Source organism: Apostichopus japonicus, chromosome 16, assembly GCF_037975245.1.
Source record: "Apostichopus japonicus isolate 1M-3 chromosome 16, ASM3797524v1, whole genome shotgun sequence".
In the NCBI taxonomy this organism is placed as follows: domain Eukaryota; kingdom Metazoa; phylum Echinodermata; class Holothuroidea; order Aspidochirotida; family Stichopodidae; genus Apostichopus; species Apostichopus japonicus.
Genome location: NC_092576.1, coordinates 41241383 through 41262980, shown reverse-complemented (window position 1 = coordinate 41262980; position 21598 = coordinate 41241383). Strand labels below are relative to the sequence as shown.

The 21598-nt window shown below is 37.2% G+C and overlaps 1 protein-coding gene and 1 long non-coding RNA gene across 2 annotated transcripts in view; one reads left to right on the top strand and one right to left on the bottom strand.

The window, feature by feature from the left end:
• The window catches only part of LOC139982680 (uncharacterized), a 214111-nt gene that overhangs the window by 67253 nt on the left and 125260 nt on the right, over positions 1-21598 (bottom strand). The window lies entirely within an intron of this gene.
• On the top strand, positions 11748-21314 carry LOC139983518 (uncharacterized). Its single transcript, XR_011798726.1, has 2 exons — positions 11748-12044; positions 18806-21314. It is a non-coding gene; the product is annotated as an uncharacterized lncRNA (long non-coding RNA).

Genomic DNA, 21598 nt, shown 5'->3' with positions numbered 1-21598 from the left:
ATTATCTGAATAAAGGATACAAGACGCTCATAGGACCTGTAGCAGCCACGGTCAATCCATTGGGGATTGTCTAACCCTTAAACATGTAGTCAAAAAATACAGACAAAGCTAAAAATACATCCACTTTTTCACAATTTCATAGTGAATAATTTTTCTGACTTGTAGTTTGTTCCCTACAACACAATACAGAGCAGCAAGAAATTATGATTACTTTAAGGGCTTCACCCCTACCCACGGACCTTTTCCAACGAAGACATTTAATTCTTCATTATGATATGTGAATTGGGCGTAAAATAACAGTTAACGAGAACTTGAAACGAGGTTAAGCGTTCGTCGTAATCGGCGGGGTACCCTGCCCCAGGGCAGAATAAGTACCGAAACAATAAAGCTACCTATCCCCGGAGTACATGATTAAAATATCAGAAGAATTTCTGTCAAGTAGCCTTTTTTGTTTGGTGTAAGATAACTTTTCGAGTCTGGTCCGGTACAAATTAAAACGAGAACATCAAAGAGTAACGAAAGCACGAGAGCGTCATATATAACGTCTAGAAGGTGACAAATAAAACTAGACCTAAAAGTATAACTAGTTGTTATGTTAACGGTTGCCAAAATCCGACGTTAGTTTTGTTCTGCGGACGCCCATGAAAGCGGTCACTCATACCCCCCCCCCCCCCGTCTTAAGTACCAAAAAGAAGACATATTATTTAGAATTGCTACTTCCTTGACACTCCTTCACAGTATTATCAGAAGGAGATGCTATTAATCGTCTTTAAATCGCACAGCCTAGGGAATTGGAAACATATGCTAACCTTACAAAGCAAATATTTGGCAATACATGCGTAACAAGTGTGTCAGACCAAGACAATAGGCATAGTTAGTGATTTTAAAATAAGCTCAGTGAGAACACAGTCAGAATATGTTTCAGTAAAATATTTACTTACCTGTATAACAGCCATGAACAGTTTTCATGCAGTTACAGACAAAACGGCGACGTCTTTACAACTTGTAACAGCGAATGCTTGCGTACTACGGTTTATATCGTACGTGGCTTACTGTCGACAATTCATCTCATTTTTGTTTGCTAATACAACCCATATCAGATATTTCATATTCAGTTGTTTACATTACACGATAAAAGGTCTACTACTGTTTTCTTATTTGGTAAAACAGCTGTATGTTTGTGTGCTTACGAATTAGTATAACTAAATTATGTGTTAAAGGTTATGATATCAATATGTTCAATGAACAGTTAGCACATATTTATGATGCAGTCTAAACCAGAAACGTCTCATGGAGTTGACTGATTTTGTATTCATTAACGTTGTAAGCAGTTACAAACTTTATTCAATTATAATATGGCATTAAATACAATGCCCACACGCGCTTATATAGCACCAGCTAATCAAAACACATGCATTTTATATATGTGATCGGTGCGTACAGGATGGAGGAAGGGGCAATGGAGACACCTTTCATACGTTTTGACTAGTGTACATAATTGATTTGAAATTGATGTCCCTGCAATCCAATCTCAAATAAAATCGGCTATATATCCTCTCCCTACTACCAGGTCAATGGAAAACATGGCAGCGAATATGTTTCAATGTTAGTTCATAAATTAGTTTTAATTTCAGTAGTTAGTTGAATAATACTCAAAGTTAACAAATTTAAATGGAAGAAAGTATGATAAATAAATTACTTAAACTAAAAAAGGAAAGATGTGTTCAATAACCAGTTCTTATAGTTTTCATATATTTTTTTTTATTAACAAAAGACGTTTGTGCACTTAATTTAAATCTTCGTAACAGCTAATTTGTAATGAGTGCAAGAACATTTGAATAACATATTTAATAATTCCCAGCTTAGAGAAACCAATAAAGATAATAATTCTTTCACCGAGGTTGAGTTTAAACGATTTATCTTGGAATATTAGATGGATTGGAACTCATTGATTCTTGGGAATTGTTATCTAAAACGAACCTCATTCTGTGTGATACTTTTAATTAATACTTGATTGTTTGTCATGGCAGATATTCAGTGAGTCGAGATTGAAACTTCAAGGAGTATTAATCCATTCTTGTATACACCTGTGTCGACATGAACATTTTGTTTTTCATTTATTGTCAGGCGCGTAGCGAAGGGGGGGGGGCGAGGGGCAGCCGCCCCCCTTGAGCATATTTTTTTAATGTTTTTATGATATCGCTAGTATTTTCAAAAGAGAAAATGCTAAGATGCAACTTACAAGGCCTGGGAAGTGCCATTTCCAGCGAATTAGGAGACATTTTCTTGTACGCTTCGCGCCAATTATGGTGGCGCTACGCTTAGATAGTTTGCAATGCCGAATCTACAGTTTCGCCCCTCCCTTGGCAAATTCCTGGCTACGCGCCTGTTTATTGTTAATTGCGCTTGTAGCCTGACCTGTGAATGCAACTGATCTTAATATCATCAAGTTCATTTTTGCAAATTTTGTTTGCTAATTGCGATTTTTTAAGGACGTTTTGCTTGTGTAAATAATGTAATCCGGAATGTTCTGTTAGCATTTCCAAAAGCTAGATGTGTTTGAGTTATTTAATCGACAAACGTCTGTCGATTAAATAACTCAAACCCAACTCTCTAGTACTCTATTATACACCATATCTTTACAGGCCACAATCGGTGTCGTTCAAAGTTGCACAATGCATGTACTTGAAACACTCGAGTAACCACCGTTTAAGTACGCAAACGCCGGTGTACTTATAAACCTTGAACTTTTCCTTATCTTATGTAATTAAAAATTAACTCGTGATGAACTTTCTGTTTGTTATTATTTTATGATGCCTAGGTATGGTGTCTTGCTACTGGCGCTTATCTATCTGTTATTCACTCTACACGGCTGTACAACTTCGTGATGATGTGTCTATGTAAAACTAGAACTTGATCATCGCTCTATAATCAATATTAAAAGAAAAGTCATCTTTCATTAAATATTCTTTTATATAAAAATTTACATTTATGATCAGACTGCCATTAACGCCACTGCGTGATCAATCATGTCTATATATAATGTGTTAGTTCGCCTTCATCAATTGCGTTTCAAGTTTCAGAAAGCAATATATGTTAATAAACTATAAACATCATTGTGTTAAAAATGTACTACACATGTTGTTCAGCTCAAGAATTTCAAGCAAAAAGGATAAAATAGCTCACATCCATAACATTGTACGACACGATGATTCACAAAACATTTAATGAGTCTCCTCTTTGAACAAATTATTGTCAATATTTTTATCTGCATCAGTTTCATATAACAATTCACCTGTAAGAAATGAAGCTTACTCGAGCTATTCAGATTTTGCTAGATAATGATAGTTTAGCAGTGGTAAACTACTCGTAACTAGGTTCCCTACCAATCCCCTACCCTCACACGTGATACATCAGAATACAGTGGGATCCTAAAAATTCATTTAAGTTTTGACTTTTTTTCCATTCGCAGTTTGATGAAGCTATTGATGCATCGTTTAATTGTTAATCGAAGGTTAGCCTTAGCAGGTCATTTGTTTTGTCCCGTGTTATGGATCAGAAATATTCATCTAAGCGTTCCTTCAAATCCCCGTTTCTTAACACCCCGTTAAGTATTATCAGCCTGACATCATTTTTTCACATATGGGATTGATGATATCTAGCAAAGTGGAGACTACTTCTGGCTGTAAGAAACTCAAATTGACATATATTACCAATAAATAATAAGGCTTATTTCAAATAATTCTACATCTTTAAGAATGTAGAGTTTTTTTGCGAGGGGGGGGGGGGGCTTTCAACATAATCTTTACAGAAATTACACCAACAAAGGTATGGCATTGAAGTGGCCGATTTGTTACTAAGGTGAGCAATTTTTTTGCTTTCAATAATTTCTTGATTGAAAGCTTGGCGGGAGACATATTGACCTTAATTTAGTTTAGTAGAAAAAAGGATCAGGAGGGACACTTAAGTCCCCATCAAGGACCCTATAAAAAGAGGGAAAAAACTGAAGACACAAACACTCAGACCCGATTACAATGCTTAAAGTGCTTGTCCAAAGCATTCTTAAACCCATTGACACTACTTGCAAGTACAACTTTCTCAGGCAAACTATTCCACTCATTCACAACCCTATTAGAAAAAAGTTATGCCGAATATTAATCCTACTATGCGACTTTGGAAGTTTAAGACAATGACCTCTAGTACAACTACTGTTTGCAAACATGAAAAAGTCGGTACAGGATAAATTGTCGAAACCATACACAATCTTGAAAACCTGGATCAAGTCCCCACGTAACCTCCTAAGCTCCAGTGTGGTGAGATTCAACAGTTGTAACCGCCTATAATAAGGAACCCTGTTTTTTTTTTTTTTTTTTTTTGAAACTATCATTGGTCCTAACCAAACAGGTTTTTTACACGGCCGGTTTATTGGGGAAAATATCCAGTACGTTCTTGATCTTATTGATCACTGTAATTTCCACAAAATGTCAGGTTTTATGTTGTTCGTCGATTTCGAGAAGGCTTTCGACAAACTAGAGTGGAGTTTTCTTATAAGATCTTTAAGGTTTTTTAACTTTGGTCAAAGTTTCATAAATTGGGTTCGTACTTTTTACAGCAACTGCACAGCTTGTGTTTGCAATAATGGCTATTCAACCGGTTTTTTTTCCGGTAGGCCGCAACGTTCTGGTTAAAAGTTATGCACTTTCACAGCTTGTGTATTTGTTTTTGGTTCTTCCTAACCCACCGCGTGACTTTATTAAGGATGTAGAAAGTACCATTTTTGATTTCATTTGGTCAGGAAACCCGGATAAAGTCAAGCAAAACAGTGTCATTAATGGTTTAGATAAAGGAGGTTTAAATGTTGTGCACATCCCAAGTTTCATTAACAGTTTAAAATGTACCTGGATAAAGCGTTATTGCGATAACACTGAAGGAGTCTGGAAGCTATTTTTTACTGACAGTTTGTCCAAGTTAGGTGGTAAGCTGCTTTTTCAGTGTAATTGTAAGGTGGAAGATCTCCCACGCTTGTCTAATATATTTGTAGACCAAACAGTTAGAGCCTGGCTGGAGGCTTCTTTTTATTCTCCCTCTGATAACTTCGGTAAACAAATCATTTGGAACAATCATCATATTCGCATCAATAACAAGATTTTCTACTATGATTTCATGTACAAAAAGGGTGTGAAGTTTGTTTCGGATTTTTTTGACATTAACAATAAGGCCCTAAGTTACCACACTTTTAAAGAAAAGTTCCAGTTGGCACACTTTCCATTTACTGTTTACTGGGGACTGATTCGCAGTATCCCTCTTCAGTGGAAGCAGAGTGGGTGTAGCATAAATGACATAAGTAATTTAAATATTGATTTGTTTGATAACATATTGTTTCATACAGGTTCTGTTTCTCAGTATCTTTATCGTAATTTCTACATGACTAAAATTGCAGTGGAGCCAACTGCTATGGCCAAATGGAAAGCAGAGTTTAGGGGTTTCAGTTGTCACGATTGGAGTAACATTTTCAGTATGCCCTGGTACTCTATTTCTGAGACGAGACTCTCCTACTTTCAATTCCGTTTCTTACATAGAATTCTTCCAACCAACAGACTCCTTAACCTCATGGGTATCTCTGACAACACGTTATGTTCATTCTGTAAAATTGAAATTGAAACCATTCATCATCTTTTCTGGGAATGTCACATCACATCTTCTTTTATAGGTGAAGTGGTCAGTAAGGTGATTGGTATAAATATTCACTTTACAAAAGAGGATCTATTCTTCGGGTTTTTATTAAAGAAACGTCACCCTTATAATTTTCTCATTCTTCATCTTAAGTTCTATATTTTCAGTACCAAGCGTCAAAAAAAGACCTTAAGTTGTAATGAATTTATTCATAAGTTCACGTTTGCTTTAAAGGTGGAGAACTATATTTTTCGTCATAACAAAAAGAATAATAAGAATAACATTAATTTCGAGGAACTCAAGGATGCTTTCTCCTCATTAATAAAAACCTCAAATATTTAATTTTTCGCAATTTCCACATCCTCAATTGTTATAATTTGCTGTTATTTGTTGTAATATTTTCTAGTAAGTCTGGAATTCTTCTTGTGGTTATTCTTCTACTTGCTCTTATCACACTAGTTTGTTTTCTATCCGCCATGTTGGTCGTTATTATACTGCATGGTGTTGCTCAATTTCATTGTTATTTAACTTTTGCTATTTTTGAATGGATACGTTATTTGTATATTTGTATATTAATGTATAGTTGAAATAAACGGAGGAAAAAAAAAATAAGGAAACCTGTTTAAGGAACTAATCATCCTAGTAGCCCTCCTCTGGACCTTTTCAAGTACATCCTTATCCTTAGCAAAATAAGGGTTCCAAGCCTGCACAGCATACTCCAGATGAGGCCTAACCAACTGCTTATAAAGCCTAACTACGATGTCCTCTTTCAGAAAACTAAAGTTCCTCTTGATCATACCTAAAACCCTATTACCTCTTTTAGCAGCTTCAAGACGATGTTTAGAAGGTTGCAGAGACGAGTCAATGTAGATACCTAAGTCTCTTTCAACAGAGACCTCATGCAACTCCACACCATTTAGATTGTATGTAAACTTTTGGTTACTACTACCAATGTGCATTACCTTACATTTATCTATATTAAAAAGCATTTGCCACCCCTGAGACCAGGAAAACAATCTTATCTAAATCCGATTGAGATTTCTCAGAATCGCTTTTGGAAGATACCTCAGAATACAATTTGTTGTCATCAGCAAACTTCTTAGCTGTACACAAAATATCTCCGTCGATGACATTAATATAGGCAACAAACAACAGGGGACCTAATACAGACCCTTGTGGAACCCCACTAGTAACGTCCTGCCAAGAAGAAACACAGCCATTAATTACCACCCTCTGTTCCCTATTACCAAGCTAATTCCCGATCCAAGACAGAAAATTCCCTATGACACCCATGCTCTTCAACCTAAGTAAAAGACGCTGGTGGGGAACTTTGTCAAAGGCCTTCTGGAAATCCAGGAACACAACATCTACAGACCTCTGCCTATTTAGTGAGCTTGTTACATCTTCCATAAACTCAAGGATATTAGTGAGACAAGACCTTTTTTGACAAAAGCCATGTTGAGACTCTCTGATCAAAGACTGACTGCTGAAGTGACAGACCAAAGACTTTTTAACAATAGACTCCATGACCTTACAAACTACACAAGTGAGACTAACGGGCCTATAATTACAGGGCTTGGTCTTATCACCCTTCTTGAAAATTGGGGTAATATTAGCACATCTCCAGTCCCTAGGAACATATCCTTCATCCATAAATTTACTAAAAATCAACGAGAGCGGAACGCAGAAATGGTGTGCAAAAGTCTTCAACAAATACGGATGGATTGCATCCGGTGCAGAAGCTTTAGAAACATTTAGACGAAGCAGCTCCTTTAAGACAACGTCATCCGAAAATAAGACCGTATCCAGTTTATGCCTATCACTGTCCCCCTGAAAATTTCGGAATACTACTCGTATCCTCCCTTGTGAAAACCGACACAAAATAGTCGTTCAAAAGATCTGCAAGATCCTGACTATCAGTAACTATCTTATCAGCCTTATCAGCCTTAACTTTCCGCTTTGAACTGATATAAGAAAAAAAGGCCTTTGGGTTATCCTTAATTTTTAGGTAAATGCTTTTTTGGAAATTCAATTTAGCATCAGAGACTAAGCATTCTACCTTCAGCTGATGAATTTTAAAAGAGATTAAGATTTAGTCCTCCTAAACAACTTCCACATTCTACGTTTCTGCCTAATTGCACATCTAACTTTCTTATTCATCCAGTGAGGCATACTGCTTTTACGACGACGATTCTTCCACGGAACATGATTTTCCATAATGACCTTTAATTTATCAGCAAAACAAATCCAAGACTGAGAAGCACTCATATCTCTAAACAAATTAATCCAATCTGTACCCTTTAGTAAAGTTTCAATTGCCTCTGTATCTGGTCTCGAAAAATCAGGGACTTTTTCCTTGCTAACAGAATTTACGACCTTGCAAACAACATCAATAGCTAGTATATCATGATCACTAGTTCCTAGTTTTCCTAGACCGGTCAAATCAACAATATTGCTTGGGATTAGAACTCAAAACAAGATCCAGGATGTTATCCCCCCTAGTAGGGAAAGTAACATGTTGATGTAAAAAGCAATCTTGCACAACATCTAGAAAATTACTACTTTTCCTACTACTAGAACCATCTATCCAATTAATGTCAGGAAAATTAAAGCCGCCCATTATAACAACATCACCTTTAGCAGCCTTTCTAATTGAATCAAACAGCACGACATCATTATCATCGCTGCTGTTAGGAGAGCGGTAAACAACACCCACAGTGATAACGTCCCTGGACCTCTTGGAGTTGTTTGTGGACAATTCGCACCAGACAGAATTAACAAAACACCCTTGCAACTGAGATTTCTCAACACTTACAATGTCATCCCTAACATACAGTAAAACTCCCCCACCAACCCCGTTATGAGTATCCCTTCTGTCCTGAAGATACACAACATACCCCGGGTGAGAAACCTCAGCACGATCAATGTCCTCCCTTAACCAAGATTCGGTGATACCAAACACATCTTGTTTCAGATCCTCGAGAAGCACAGTAAATTCAGCAAAATTTTTACGAATACTTCTAGCATTGGTAAAGACAATCTTCAGCTTATCCCTGAAACTATGTACCTAAGCATGCCTCCTAAAGTTAGAACTATGACCATCACTTTTCTTGCTCTCAAAACGCCTATAATCGCCTCCACTAGGAACATAATCCTTATCCAAACTAATTCCTGACTTCATCGCCCCCAATTTAGTTTAAACATAGCTGTTCAACAGAGTAATTCACCATCCTACCAAACAACGAGGCCCCAGTATTAGCTAAGTGCAAACCATCCCTGGCGAACAGATCCCTTCTACCCTGGAAGGATGACCACATGTCACCAAATGTGAAGCCGAAGTCGTCACACAGACTATACAATAAACCATTCAAAGTTACAATCTTTTCTGACAGAACCTTGTTGTCAAATCTTGGCAACAAACTACATATGACAACTTTAGCCCGAGTTGATGCTAGTCGACACATCAATTCGTAGTACCTAGACTGAATAATGTTTTGTGACTCCTTCTGCACATTATTGGTGCCTACCTGGACTACAACCACCTCCTCATCTGACACGATTTTGTTCACCCTTTTACAGACATGCTGGATTTTAGCACCTGACAAACATACCCTGACCCTTTTTGCTTTATCCACCCTGCAGAACTCTCGGTCTACATACCGTACTAATGAATCCCCACACAATACCATTCTTTCTTTCGACTTCTCCTGTCCCCACTTACCGCTGTTTACAACCACACTAGCATCTTCTATCACATCACAATCACCACGCACTTCGTCCACTACTAGCCACTCACTATTTCCCTCCTGGGAGACTTCATTCCCATCATCAACATCACGTAACTCCTCCACAGGTAACACATCATATCCATTACAAGTTGGAACAACCTCGCAACAATCCCTTACAGCAACTCCACTACTCACAGACCTACTATTCCCGACTTCCGTCCATACACAACTACAGCTTTTCAAGAGCTCCTCTTATTCCTTAAGTTTCACACACTTATCGCAAACAAACACAATAGCTTCACTAGACGCTGATTTAAAATCACATTCCAAGCCAGAAATCTCAACTTGATCCCCATAGTACACGCATCACAGCGGACTAAACGATCAGGCACAACCATAACAAAAATACTAAGTCGAAAAACAGCACAGATTGAACACATAAACATGCAGAATGACAGGAACAGACAATAGTAACGAATACACTAAGTCGCAGAAAAACCCGCGAGCGCGGAAAAACGATACTCACGATTAACAGCTTAGGCTCAACATAGGCTATACACTGAACGATAGGATACACTGACGCTACAGACCTAAAACCACGGACAGAACTGAAACAAGACAAAAACAGCTCAGATTGAACACAAAAACATGCAGAATGAAAGTTACAGACAATAAATAACGAATACACTGAGGCATAGAATACCCGTGAACACAGAAAATCGATACTCACGATTAGCAGCTTACGCTTAACAGAGACAATATACTGAACGAAAGGATACACTGACGTTACCGACCTAAAAAAAAAAACGGACAGCACTGAAAGAAGACGAAAAGCAGCATAGATTGAACACATAAACATGCAGAATGACAGGAACAGACAATAATAACGAATACACTAAGGCACAGAAAAACCCGCGAACGCGGAAAAACGATACTCACGATTAGCAGCTTAGGCTCAACATAGACTATACACTGAACGATAGGATACACTGACGCTACAGACCTTAAACCACGGACAGCACCGACACAAGACAAAAGACAGCACAGATTGAACAACAAAAATATGCGGAATGACAGGAACAGACAAAAATAACTCCAAATAAACAACTAAACGAATCACAAGGTGTTTGATAGAAAAAAAAACGATCCCAAAAAAGAAAGAATTGCAAAAGCTCCGAAAAAGTACATGTATACGCTTCAACGACCAAATAGGTACCTTCCACCTATTGACCTTGCTACGTGTAATTTAATCTAAACGTTCAGCGGTTTGATTGGTGTATGTTACTTAATTATCTCTGAAATCTATAAAGCTACCTTCATTTGCAATATTTGACCTCACATATGGAATTTATTGGAGGAGTATAGTACTAATTTAATGTAAGTTTTGTAGATAAAAACACTATTAAAGGTAACAGGAGAGCGAAAAAACTGAATTACTTTTTTCTGTTATTCTCTAGCTAACAATTTCGGAAGTAATATTAGGAACGTATGTACTGAAATGATAGCCATCGCAGAAATATATTATCTGGTAATGTTCCTAATGCATTAAGGTAAAAAATGGATAACAGAACTGTTACCACTTTTGCGATATATTAATTGAAGAGTTACTTAAAAGAAAGCATAACATTATGACGTACTTAAGCATTTTACACGTTTTCTATTTTAATTTACATACCTTACTCATATTGTAAAATATTTCTACACCATTACATTAAGTCTTCTACATAGTTAGATTCAATATTTTACCACTGAAGTAGGAGTAGGGGTGAATATGACAGAATGTAAGAATGAACACCCTTTGTAAAGCGAGGGTAATGAAGATGTTTCTGTCCCCCATCTTCCTATTGTGATAGAGGTGACTCTGTGGAATGCTGAATAATTCAGCTGGCTCATTTACATGTGGAAAACATTGCCACGCTGTCCCTGTTTTTCTTTGATTTATATGGCTTTCTTACTCTGTTTGTATATTCTTGTAATAAGCAATTTGAGATTATTGGTATTGATGGAAAGCTTAATAGACGAAGTAAATAATTATGGTTATTTTACAACTGTCGATAAATAAAAATGCTGACTTAACCTGATAAATTGTTTCTTGGGTATGAAGACCGTAACATCCTAACATTACAAATAAACTCAGATGATCGGATAAGTTTTGCTCCGATAGTGCTCTAGTTTGATAGGCTCAATAAGATCGCTTTGTTTCAGCAATATATTACTTACGATTGGATCCACACTCACATTCAAAATAATCCATGCATTAAATACGAATTCCAAGCACAAGTCCCAAACGTGAGCAGCTTCCATTCATAAACAGACAAAATGACAGTTTTCACAATCGTCTTAAACAGTTGGAAGTCTGACCTCAATATATGACCGTTACTAGCAAATTTTCGAGCACAGCTACTTGACACGGAAGTAATTGTTTCGCGCAAATCCGGTTCTACGGACTTCGGTTCGCTACTTCCATGTATGGATGTAATCGGCAAAATTCGCAGACATCCCAATGTAATTCGGGTTCACGAGTATCGTAGATCGATACTGGATACATTAGAGACTCAAATACGATCATTTCCGGAAATAAACGAAGATTTTCCCACTAGAACAGTGCATTTTCTTTTCGACGACCAACGTGAAAACATAAAGGTAAGTCAAATCGAGTCGACGTCTATCGTTATGTGACTTTCGCGTCTTAGACAACCTCTTACCGTAAAAATAGCATTTTTGTAATATTTAAGCTTAAATCTTACTCATTTTTGTCAGAAAAGTTGTAACTCTCCCGAAAAGAGTGATTTTTTGGTCAACGAAAGTAGTGCCCTATTGGGTTTTGGTTGCCTCAAATTTCTGTATCCTAACGTACATAATACAACAATACACGAAAACACCATATCCTATAACGTGCAACCTAGCTCTAAATGGTTACTATGTAGTGTGTGCTAGTGCAACATTTGCAACGTCTCGTATTTATAGTGAAGTTACTAGTCCGTATAGACCTAGATTCCCCTCATTTTGTGCGTTAATATGAAAAAAAATCAGGTAGTTGACATGTTACGGTACTACTTAGGCCTACCTAATAGTTAAAATTTCGAGGGCATAGCGGACAGTAATAACTAGTAATAGCCTATATATTACTGGAAGTGAGGCCTAGTACATCACTGTACTAATGATAATTTATTAATATTAGAATATTAGTTCTAGTAGTAGTAGGCTAGTACCTAAGTTACTAGTGCTACTACTGTATCCTATAGGCACTAAGTCTTGAACTTATAATTATCCTCGGCTAAACACTGGCTCTCGGCCATCTTTACTACCAGCAGGTCTCAGTTTTAGTAGGCCTTCAAGGCTACTGACAGTGACTGACAGTATGACGTACTACTACTACTACTAGTAGTGGTACTAGGCCCTTGTAAATAGTAATAGAATACTACTTCTACAGTTACAGTAGGCCTAAGACTGATAAATTAAGTAATTAGGCATAGCCAAGTCCAATATTAATAATGGCTTCAGCCATTCTAGTCCTTAGCCTACGTCCTGTCCTTTGGTAATATTTCTAAGGCCTGAGGTTGAGAAGATTTGGACTGCATTTAAAATACGATAGTAGCAGAACGCCTTTGTACATTGTATTATTTAAGGTCATAGCCCAGTTATAATACTACTGGCAGCAGCAGTAATACTTGAACTACAGTAGCTGGATCCATCACTTTAAGTTAAGGCCTTAGGCCCTACTGTATGCTTTAAATGTAGTTAGGTAGACAATATACAGACACAGAAATATTACCAGCTTGCTATATACTGCTTCCCCTTTGATATTTTGTGCTATTACAATTAGACTAATTGTTTTTACTTAAGGGATCAGAGTGTGACATTGCTTGGCTGACAACTAGATTTAAACACATTGTATTTACTGGAAGGTGCTTTCTCTGATAGGTATTGTAGTAGTTAGTTATTGTTTAACCTTTAAGAGTTTTGACAAATGTTTGTTAGCATTATTCACCAAGCAGTTTCTAGCATGACGCTAGCTCAGTAATTTAAATACTGCTTTTTAATTCCTTAAAATCTTGCTTACTTTTTCATGTTTTGTATATGGACAGTATATCGCAATGCCCAAAGAAAGTTCTTGCCAAATTTTGCACCCTGAAAGACCAGGTGCATGACCATGTAAGGTTTGTTTGAAAGAAAAGCCACGATACTGGCACACTGGGCAAGCATTACCCAGACATGCTCAAACAGTTATTAATCTCCGGGCTGTGAATTGCAGTGATGATGACTGCATTTGTCAAGCTTGCAAGAAACACCACGCCACAGATTCTGAACATAGTTCAAAGCGTGGTGTTAAAAGATCATTATCTCAGAGTTGTGCTTTGGAGGGGTGCACAAATTTAATATCTTTTCCTGCTGAAGTTTTACAGTTGTATGGCTTAGATTTTTCACCAGAAAGTGCTACTCCATCAACCATCATTGCCACATTATGTCACCATCATTACTGCAGTATTTATAACCAGTCTTCTGTCAAGCATTGTACATTGTGTGGATCAGCAAAGTCATGTCTTAACTTGTGTAGTAATGTTAGTGCTGCTCGATCATATTCTGTGGATGTCATGCAAAAGGAAGAGTTAAAAGGTGAAGCAACTTTCAACTTATGTACTGTTTGTCATGCTTCTGTTACTAGGTATTGTAAAGGCCAGAAATTCATTGCATTCAATCGTAGCAGTAAGCCATACTTGTCATCTCTGCTACGGCTTTTCATTGAAGCCTCTTCCGCTGGTTTTATTGATTCAGTGGATGACTTTGCTTTTGCTCATACTTTATCTGAGATTGGTACAGCATTACTCAATGACAAGGCATTGCTAGTTCAAAATGCCTTTAATGACTACTGTTTTAAGTTTAAGGAAGTTGTGTCGTCTGAGGGTTTAGAGGCACAGATAGCTTCTTCCCACAGTTCTCTCCATTTATTTCTGTCTTCAGTGAGGTCAGCAATAGGTGAATGTATCATTAATTCTTGTATTCAAGGAAATAACAGGTGTGGAACTATGATGAGAAGGCATGGAACTGATCTGTGTACAGCTCTTCACCTTACCTTATACAATCAGAAATCGTCTCAAGCTGTTCAAGCTGAACCAGCACCTTCTACTTCAGTATCATCGTTGTGGAACATGCATCTTTCTGACATTTCAAGTGAAATTAATCAAAACTTGTCTGCAAGTGCTAGAGATATTATTTCTCAGGACAGGTCCACATCGTACAGTTTGGATACATTTGATTTTGTATCTGAAATTAAACGTATTCCTGCTGTCGTCTGGAATTTTGTTGTAGCATGCACACAAGGTACATCAGAACTTTCAGCAACCCATTTTAATAGCAGATTTAACTGGAGTGAGCACTTTCTTTCTGATACTCATCCATCCGAGGCAGTCAGTCGGTCAAAGTTAATGAAACGTTACTTTATTGTCTGCAGTCTTTTGTATACAACTAATGAATCTTGTTTTAGTCATCTTCACATGGCTATTTCTGACCTGGTTGATCGGTTTACATCTTCCTCAACTTTATGCTTCAATTACCTCTCAAACTTTGGTATAACTGTGTCTAAAAGCACTTTCCTTCGTTTTCAAACCACCATTTCAAAGGCTGAAATGAATGATAAGCCAGTTATTCTTTCAAACAGTTTCTGTGTGGCATCAGTGGACAACATCGATAGAAATAGTGCTTATGCATCTGACAAAGTTGGTCAGGCCAATAGGGGTTTTCATGGAAAATCTGTTCAGTCTGTTGAACCGTTGCCTGTTACAACTTCTATTGGCAGTGCTGCAGGTAAGGCAGTACATAGTTATAATAGAGTAGGTCAATGCAGTAATTTATCAGTTGATGACATCAGGGATTACCAAGCCTCATCAAACCAAACTTATTCAGCAGTAATGTCTTTTAGGAATCCTTTTCGTGTCCTTTCAGTTAGTGATTTTTCTCTCGCTGAAAGTGAAGCAACTGCTCTCTCCTGTTTTGAAAGGAAAGTTTTCTATTACATGCTTGTCAAGCAGTTGCAATACTCTAGACATCCAGACATTGTCATGCCAGATCTGAAAACATGTTTTACAGACCTGGATTTTCCCACAGAGAAGTCAACAGTCCATTATATTTCCATCCTACCTGAGCCAGCTGAAAGTCAGCAAACTATTCTCAATGTTTTAGACATACTTTATCGGAAGCACCAAGTTGGTTCGCAGATACAGCACTTGGTTGTTGCTGGTGACTGTAAAACATATGATGTCATCCTTAACTTGAAACGACTGTACGGCGAAGAACTGGACTGGGTAATCCCATATTTGGGAGAGTGGCACCTCTTGAAAAACAGTCAACCACCTTTAATGAAGTTGTACTCAGATGCTGGACTGAAGACACTTTTGTCCCAGTTTCATAAGGGTAAAACCCTGCAAACTGTTCTTTTTGCTTCTGGGTTTAAGAAAACCCATCACTTTCTTTTGCAGGCATGGGAGGCACTGTATAGGCACATTCTTCATTTGTATATTTCGGATGAGTCTAGACTTGACCAATCTTTCTTTACTCTACTAGAGAAAGAGATTGGGCAGAAGAAGTCTAATCTGTTTCCAACTATTTTCAATAGTTCATTGATGGAACATCTTGAGGCTGTTTACCTTACCTTTAAGGAATTTGTTCAGTCAAAGTGTATGTCAGACACAACCTTTCAGTTCTGGTCAAATTTTTTTTCGAGAGACATGATGTTTTATGGAGGTTTGTATATGTCTATCAGATCTAGGGATTTTAGTCTTAGAGGTGCATGTGTTCGCCAGATGTGTCCATTATTTCATGCGATGAATCGAACCAATTATCTAAGAGTAGTTCCCATCCACATTGCAACTTTAAAAACTTGCCCAAGTTATGTTTTACGTCATCTTGAAGCAGGTGCTTTTGCTGTCAGTCTCAGTGGCAACCATAATCAGTGTGTAGCGCTAGATGAGGCTCATGAGATGTGCATAAACAAAGACATGAAAATGGCCATGAATGCAACCGATCCTCAAGGACTCAATCGACTAATGCATTATTTACCTTTCAGGTCACGTGTAACCAATAACTTGGCAAAGCAGGTGAAGCCTTTCCGTAGTTCTTTAGAAGTTGATTCAGCCAACCATTCTGTGATAGAGTCCAATATTCGATGCTATCTAGAAAAATTAAGACAGTCTAAAGTGTTTAGCGTCTCAGATCGAGTAGCCCTTGTCCATTTGTTTGATGAGAAGGTGGCAAGCCCCCTTGTTACTACTGATCTTACTACTTTCTATTCAGTTGGTGAGGCAGACTTTATTTCCTATGTGTCATGTTTTATAATAGCAGAAGCTTCTGCTAAACCCTCCAGAAAGCGAAGGAACCTTCACACTTTTGCAGATAAGAAGAAAACAACGATCAAGAAGCGCCAAGAACTGAAAGATCATAAGCTGCAAATTGCTTGTCTTCGAAAGCAGGTAGCATGTTCTAAAAGCAACAATGCTGCAGTGTCTTCCCTTAACCAGTTTATTCCTCTTCCTAGGGCCATCTGTGACAGTGATGGCATCCCAAACAAAGGTAACAAGGCAGCTTCTGCCTCTTTTCTGCAGAAAAGGTTTCCACAGACTTTTTGTGAAAAGCCTTGTCATGAACATCTTTCATCTGGTGGTGTTTGTGTAATTATGGAAGGTATGTTCATGATCAACCTCACAAGACCCCTCGATTGTCACAAGACATTTGGTGACTATGCTTCATTTTTATATAAGCAGTGGGTTGTTTCAGCAGTTCGTTTTTTGAAGGCTTCTGAGGTTCACATCATTTTTGACCATCCTGGAAGGCATGGTGTTTTGCCCAAAGACATAGAGCGTCAGCGTCGAGATGAGCATTCTAATGCATCTCATAGTGATGATTGCATTACAATAATTTCATCTTCTACACCTAAGCCTGGAAATTGGACACAATTTATATCGAACCGAACACAGAAACGCCTTCTTGTATCATTCTTATCACATGAGGTTATGCAGATTGCTCAATTGGTTGACACCTGTCCTGGGAGACTAGTGACTGCTGGAGGGTTTGATGGCGAACATACAGACAAAGCCAGTGAACTAATTGATGGTACTGTGTCCTTTGTTCCTTCTCTATTTTCTGACCATGAAGAAGGCGATTCACGTGCTTGGTTCCATGCTAGTAAAACAACCTGTAAAAGCATTGTTATATTCAGTCCAGATCGAGACACTTTTCATATTGGTCTTCCCTTCATGCAGTCTATTTTTGCTAACAAATTTGTGTATGTACAGCTTAGAAAGCAATTCAGGAATGACTTGTTTGTGTTGGTTGGTGATATTTGTTCTTCACTCTTGAAAGACTTTGACCTTCAGTCTCTTGGTGACAGACTGGAACTTGCTCCATCTTTCTTGGAAATGGTTTTATTTGTAGCGGTTGTAATTATGTTTCATTTTTCAAGGGGCAGTCCAAATTGACTTTCCTCAAAGCTTTCTTGCGGCACGCCAAATTTATTACAGGTGGCGTCCAGCCTGGACTTCTGCTGGCTGATTCTTGTCATTCAGAGGAAGGTATATATGCATTTTATAGACTTATTGGCTCAGTTTACTTCCAGACTCATGCAGGTGGATTTTCAGAGGATAATCCCGAAGAACTTTTTCACTCTTTGTACACACCAGAAATAAATGTACTATACCATCACAAAGCTTTTGTTTCGAAGATTCGTGAAGGTCATTTTCATCGTATTTCTGATGAGTCATACTGGATGCCATCTGCATCAGCCTTGTATTATCATTGGCTACGCTGTTGTTGGACTTCTCAGCTTTGGGCACAAGCATGCTCAGGTAAAGTTATAGTCCCTGATGTGTCAAGTTATGGCTGGAAGAAGATAGACACAGGGTTACAGGCTATTTGGGATACTCCAGAGAATTTATCACATATTGCAGAAGTAACCCATTTCTTGAAAACTGGTTGCAAATGTAAGACAGGCTGCAGTTCTAAGAGATGCAAGTGTGTTAGGATGGAGACAAGTTGTGGACCATCATGTTCATGCTTAAATTGCAAAAATAGGTTGGAGACCAGCAGAGCAGTAAGTGACATAGGTGAAGTAGAAAGCAGCTCTGACTATACCACATCAGAGTCGGACAGTGATGTGGACCATCCATTTCATTCTCCAGGTCATATTCCTACTTCATTCACTGCTTCAGACTCAGATTCTGAGGATATGCATTAGTAAAATGTTTTATGTATTTTATACAAGGATACAACAGTTCTTGAATGTTGTTTTTGTAGTAATGATCTTTCTCATATTGTCTGCAGGTATTTAGAACTTACAGTATTGGGAGTCTTTATCTTTAAAAACTTCTCTTTAATGAATATCATTAACTCTTTTTTTGTTTTGTTCAGTGCAGCCGTACTATGCAACAACATGGTGTAGAGTGCTAACTAAAATGCCATCATCTACTGTCACTTTTATCGGTAGTGTATGCAACATTCAGATGTAAGTATTAGTGTACTTGAGGGAAGGAAGGGGGGGTAAGGGGGAAAACAAAGGGGATGGGAAGAAAGCAGGGAAAGTAGGTGGAGTAATTTGAGGCATCATTAGTGAAGTGAATTGGCTTGCAATACTTAAATAGTCAAACTTGGGCATTTCAAGAACAAAAGCATCATGTTGATTTACTTTGTCAAATCATGGGGCTTTCACTTGGGAATTGATGATTTATTACTTAGTGGAAGATTTTACTGGTGGTAAAAGAAAAAAATTCCTAAAATCTATTCATTTATAAGCTTGCCATTGGAATGTAATGTCCTACTGAAGAACTGCCAATATAGAAAGGTATCTTGCATCTTGCCAGTGACCAGTCACTAATAGTCTTTCATGTGTCTGTTCTACAAGCAGAACTCTAAAATGTGCTTTCCCAATCAGGGGACAAAAACATTATCTTGCCCAAAAAAAAGGAAACTGTCATTCACTTTTCATATTTACATGTACTCTCAAGGCCTTTTATAAATGTATGCCTCATACATATTATTGTCATTGACTTAGTCTTTCCTGTATGTGTTACACTCAAAATACTTTAATGTGCTCTCCTATTCAGGAGCCAAAAAATATCTTGCCAAAAATAAAATCTTCCATAAACTTTTGATATTTATGTTTCCATTTACTCTGAAGCCTTTGATGTATGTATGTCACATACAAGTTACTACCGTTGACTTATAGTCTTTCCTGTGTGTTACACGCAAGACACTTAAATGTGCTTTCCCATTTAGGAGACAAGAAAAAGTATCTTCCTAATAAACAAGGAAGCTTTCATTCACTTTTGATATTTACGTTCCATTTACTGTATGTATTCCACATACAAATTATTGACTTAGTCTTTCTTGTGTGTGTTACATGCAAAACACTAAAGTTTGCGGTCCCATTCAGGAGACAAGCAAAAAAAAACTTGCAAAATATAACATCTTTCATTCTGTTTTGATATTTACCTTCCATTTACTGTATGTATGTTACATACAAACTATTGCCATTGACTTAGTCTTTCCTGTGTGTGTTACATGCAAAACACTAAAATTTGCTTTCCCATTTCAAAGACAAGAAAAATATCTTGCCAGAAATAATATCTTTCATTCACTTTTGATATTTCCATTTACTCTTGAAGCCTTCAGTGGAGAAAAACAACAACGTTATTGCCAAGTTTTTGCCATTGAATAATAGTCTTTCCTGTGTGTTAGTTACACACAGAACACTAAAATGTGCTCTTCCCATTTAGTGGACAAGAGAAACTTTTCTTGCCAAAAATTAAGAAACCTTTCATTAAATTTCAATAGTAACATTTCCATTTCTCTTGAAGCCTTCAGTGGTCAAAAAAAAAAAAAAAATATTGCCAAGTTATTGCCATTGACTAATAGTCTTTCCTGTGTGTTACTTACACTCAGAACACTAAAATGTGCTCTTTCCGTTCAGTGGACAAGAGAAACTTTTCTTGCCAAAAATTAAGAAACCTTTCATTAAATTTTAATTTTACTCAAGATGCCTTGATGCATGTTTGTCACATACAAATTATTGCCATTGCCTATAGTATTTGATGTGTGTTGCACATAAATTTCTCTAAGGTGCTTCCAAATGTATATTTGCCAAGAAAAAAACATTCCCAAAGAAGGAAAGTTTTATTCATTCTTGAAGTCTATTTGTTTTGTTACAGTATGTTGTATTAAGACTGTTGCAACAATTTCACCAGTATTCAGTCTAAGGTGAAACGTGAACACACAAAATGTATCCATGTGCTTAACATACCTCATTCTTACGGTGAACAGACCTTTCCAGATTTTATTACATCCTCATGTATATTACCTCATATCTAAAGTCTTCATATAAGAGTTTATTTATATAAATCATTTTAAGTTTTCTGTCAAGTTTTAAGCCATATATTTACTTTCTACTTTAACCATTTACTTTTCCATATCTTTTCATTAATTTAAATCTCACGTTTTATGTCAAAGTTATATCTCACCATCTCAAAGTACCATTTCATAATTAACTTGTATTCAAGATGCAAAAGTTTGTCAAACCATCCATCCTGCCACCTGAACTGTTTTTGCTATGTCATGCCTTTCACTATGCCACCTTGTAATACAGTCATAATGCACTTGCCACTATATCAGACAATATTATTGTATGAAGTCTTCATTGTATAAAGTGTGTGTTTCATATTAAGTATTATTTAAGTTTTATAAACCATTCCTTCCATTGTACCAAAGCATTTCACTTTGAAGTGACTAATGTAAATTATGCAACCTTTACTGCATGTCTTCATTTTCTTCCATGTATGTAAAATATATATCATATTGCACAGTACATTTAAACATGTTCTTTCAAGGGGAGTGTCACATCAAGAGATTAATAAAAGACCTGGCAATTCTCTTTCCATTGTTAGACTAATTTTCTCTGTATGCATTTACAAAAAGAAGAAAGCAGTCCCTACTCAAAATAAAATTTGGTCGGATTATCCGTAGTAACTAATGCATCCAAACATGTCCTGTGTACTGCAAGTCAACTTTAAGTTATAGTTCCCGACCCAAAGAACAGCAAACCCACCTTATCCCTCCGAAATACCCTAACCATTCCCAAAGCTAGTACACACCCCACTCATCCCAAAGCTGGTGAACACCACATCCTTCCCCGAATCCCCATAGCCGACTACATC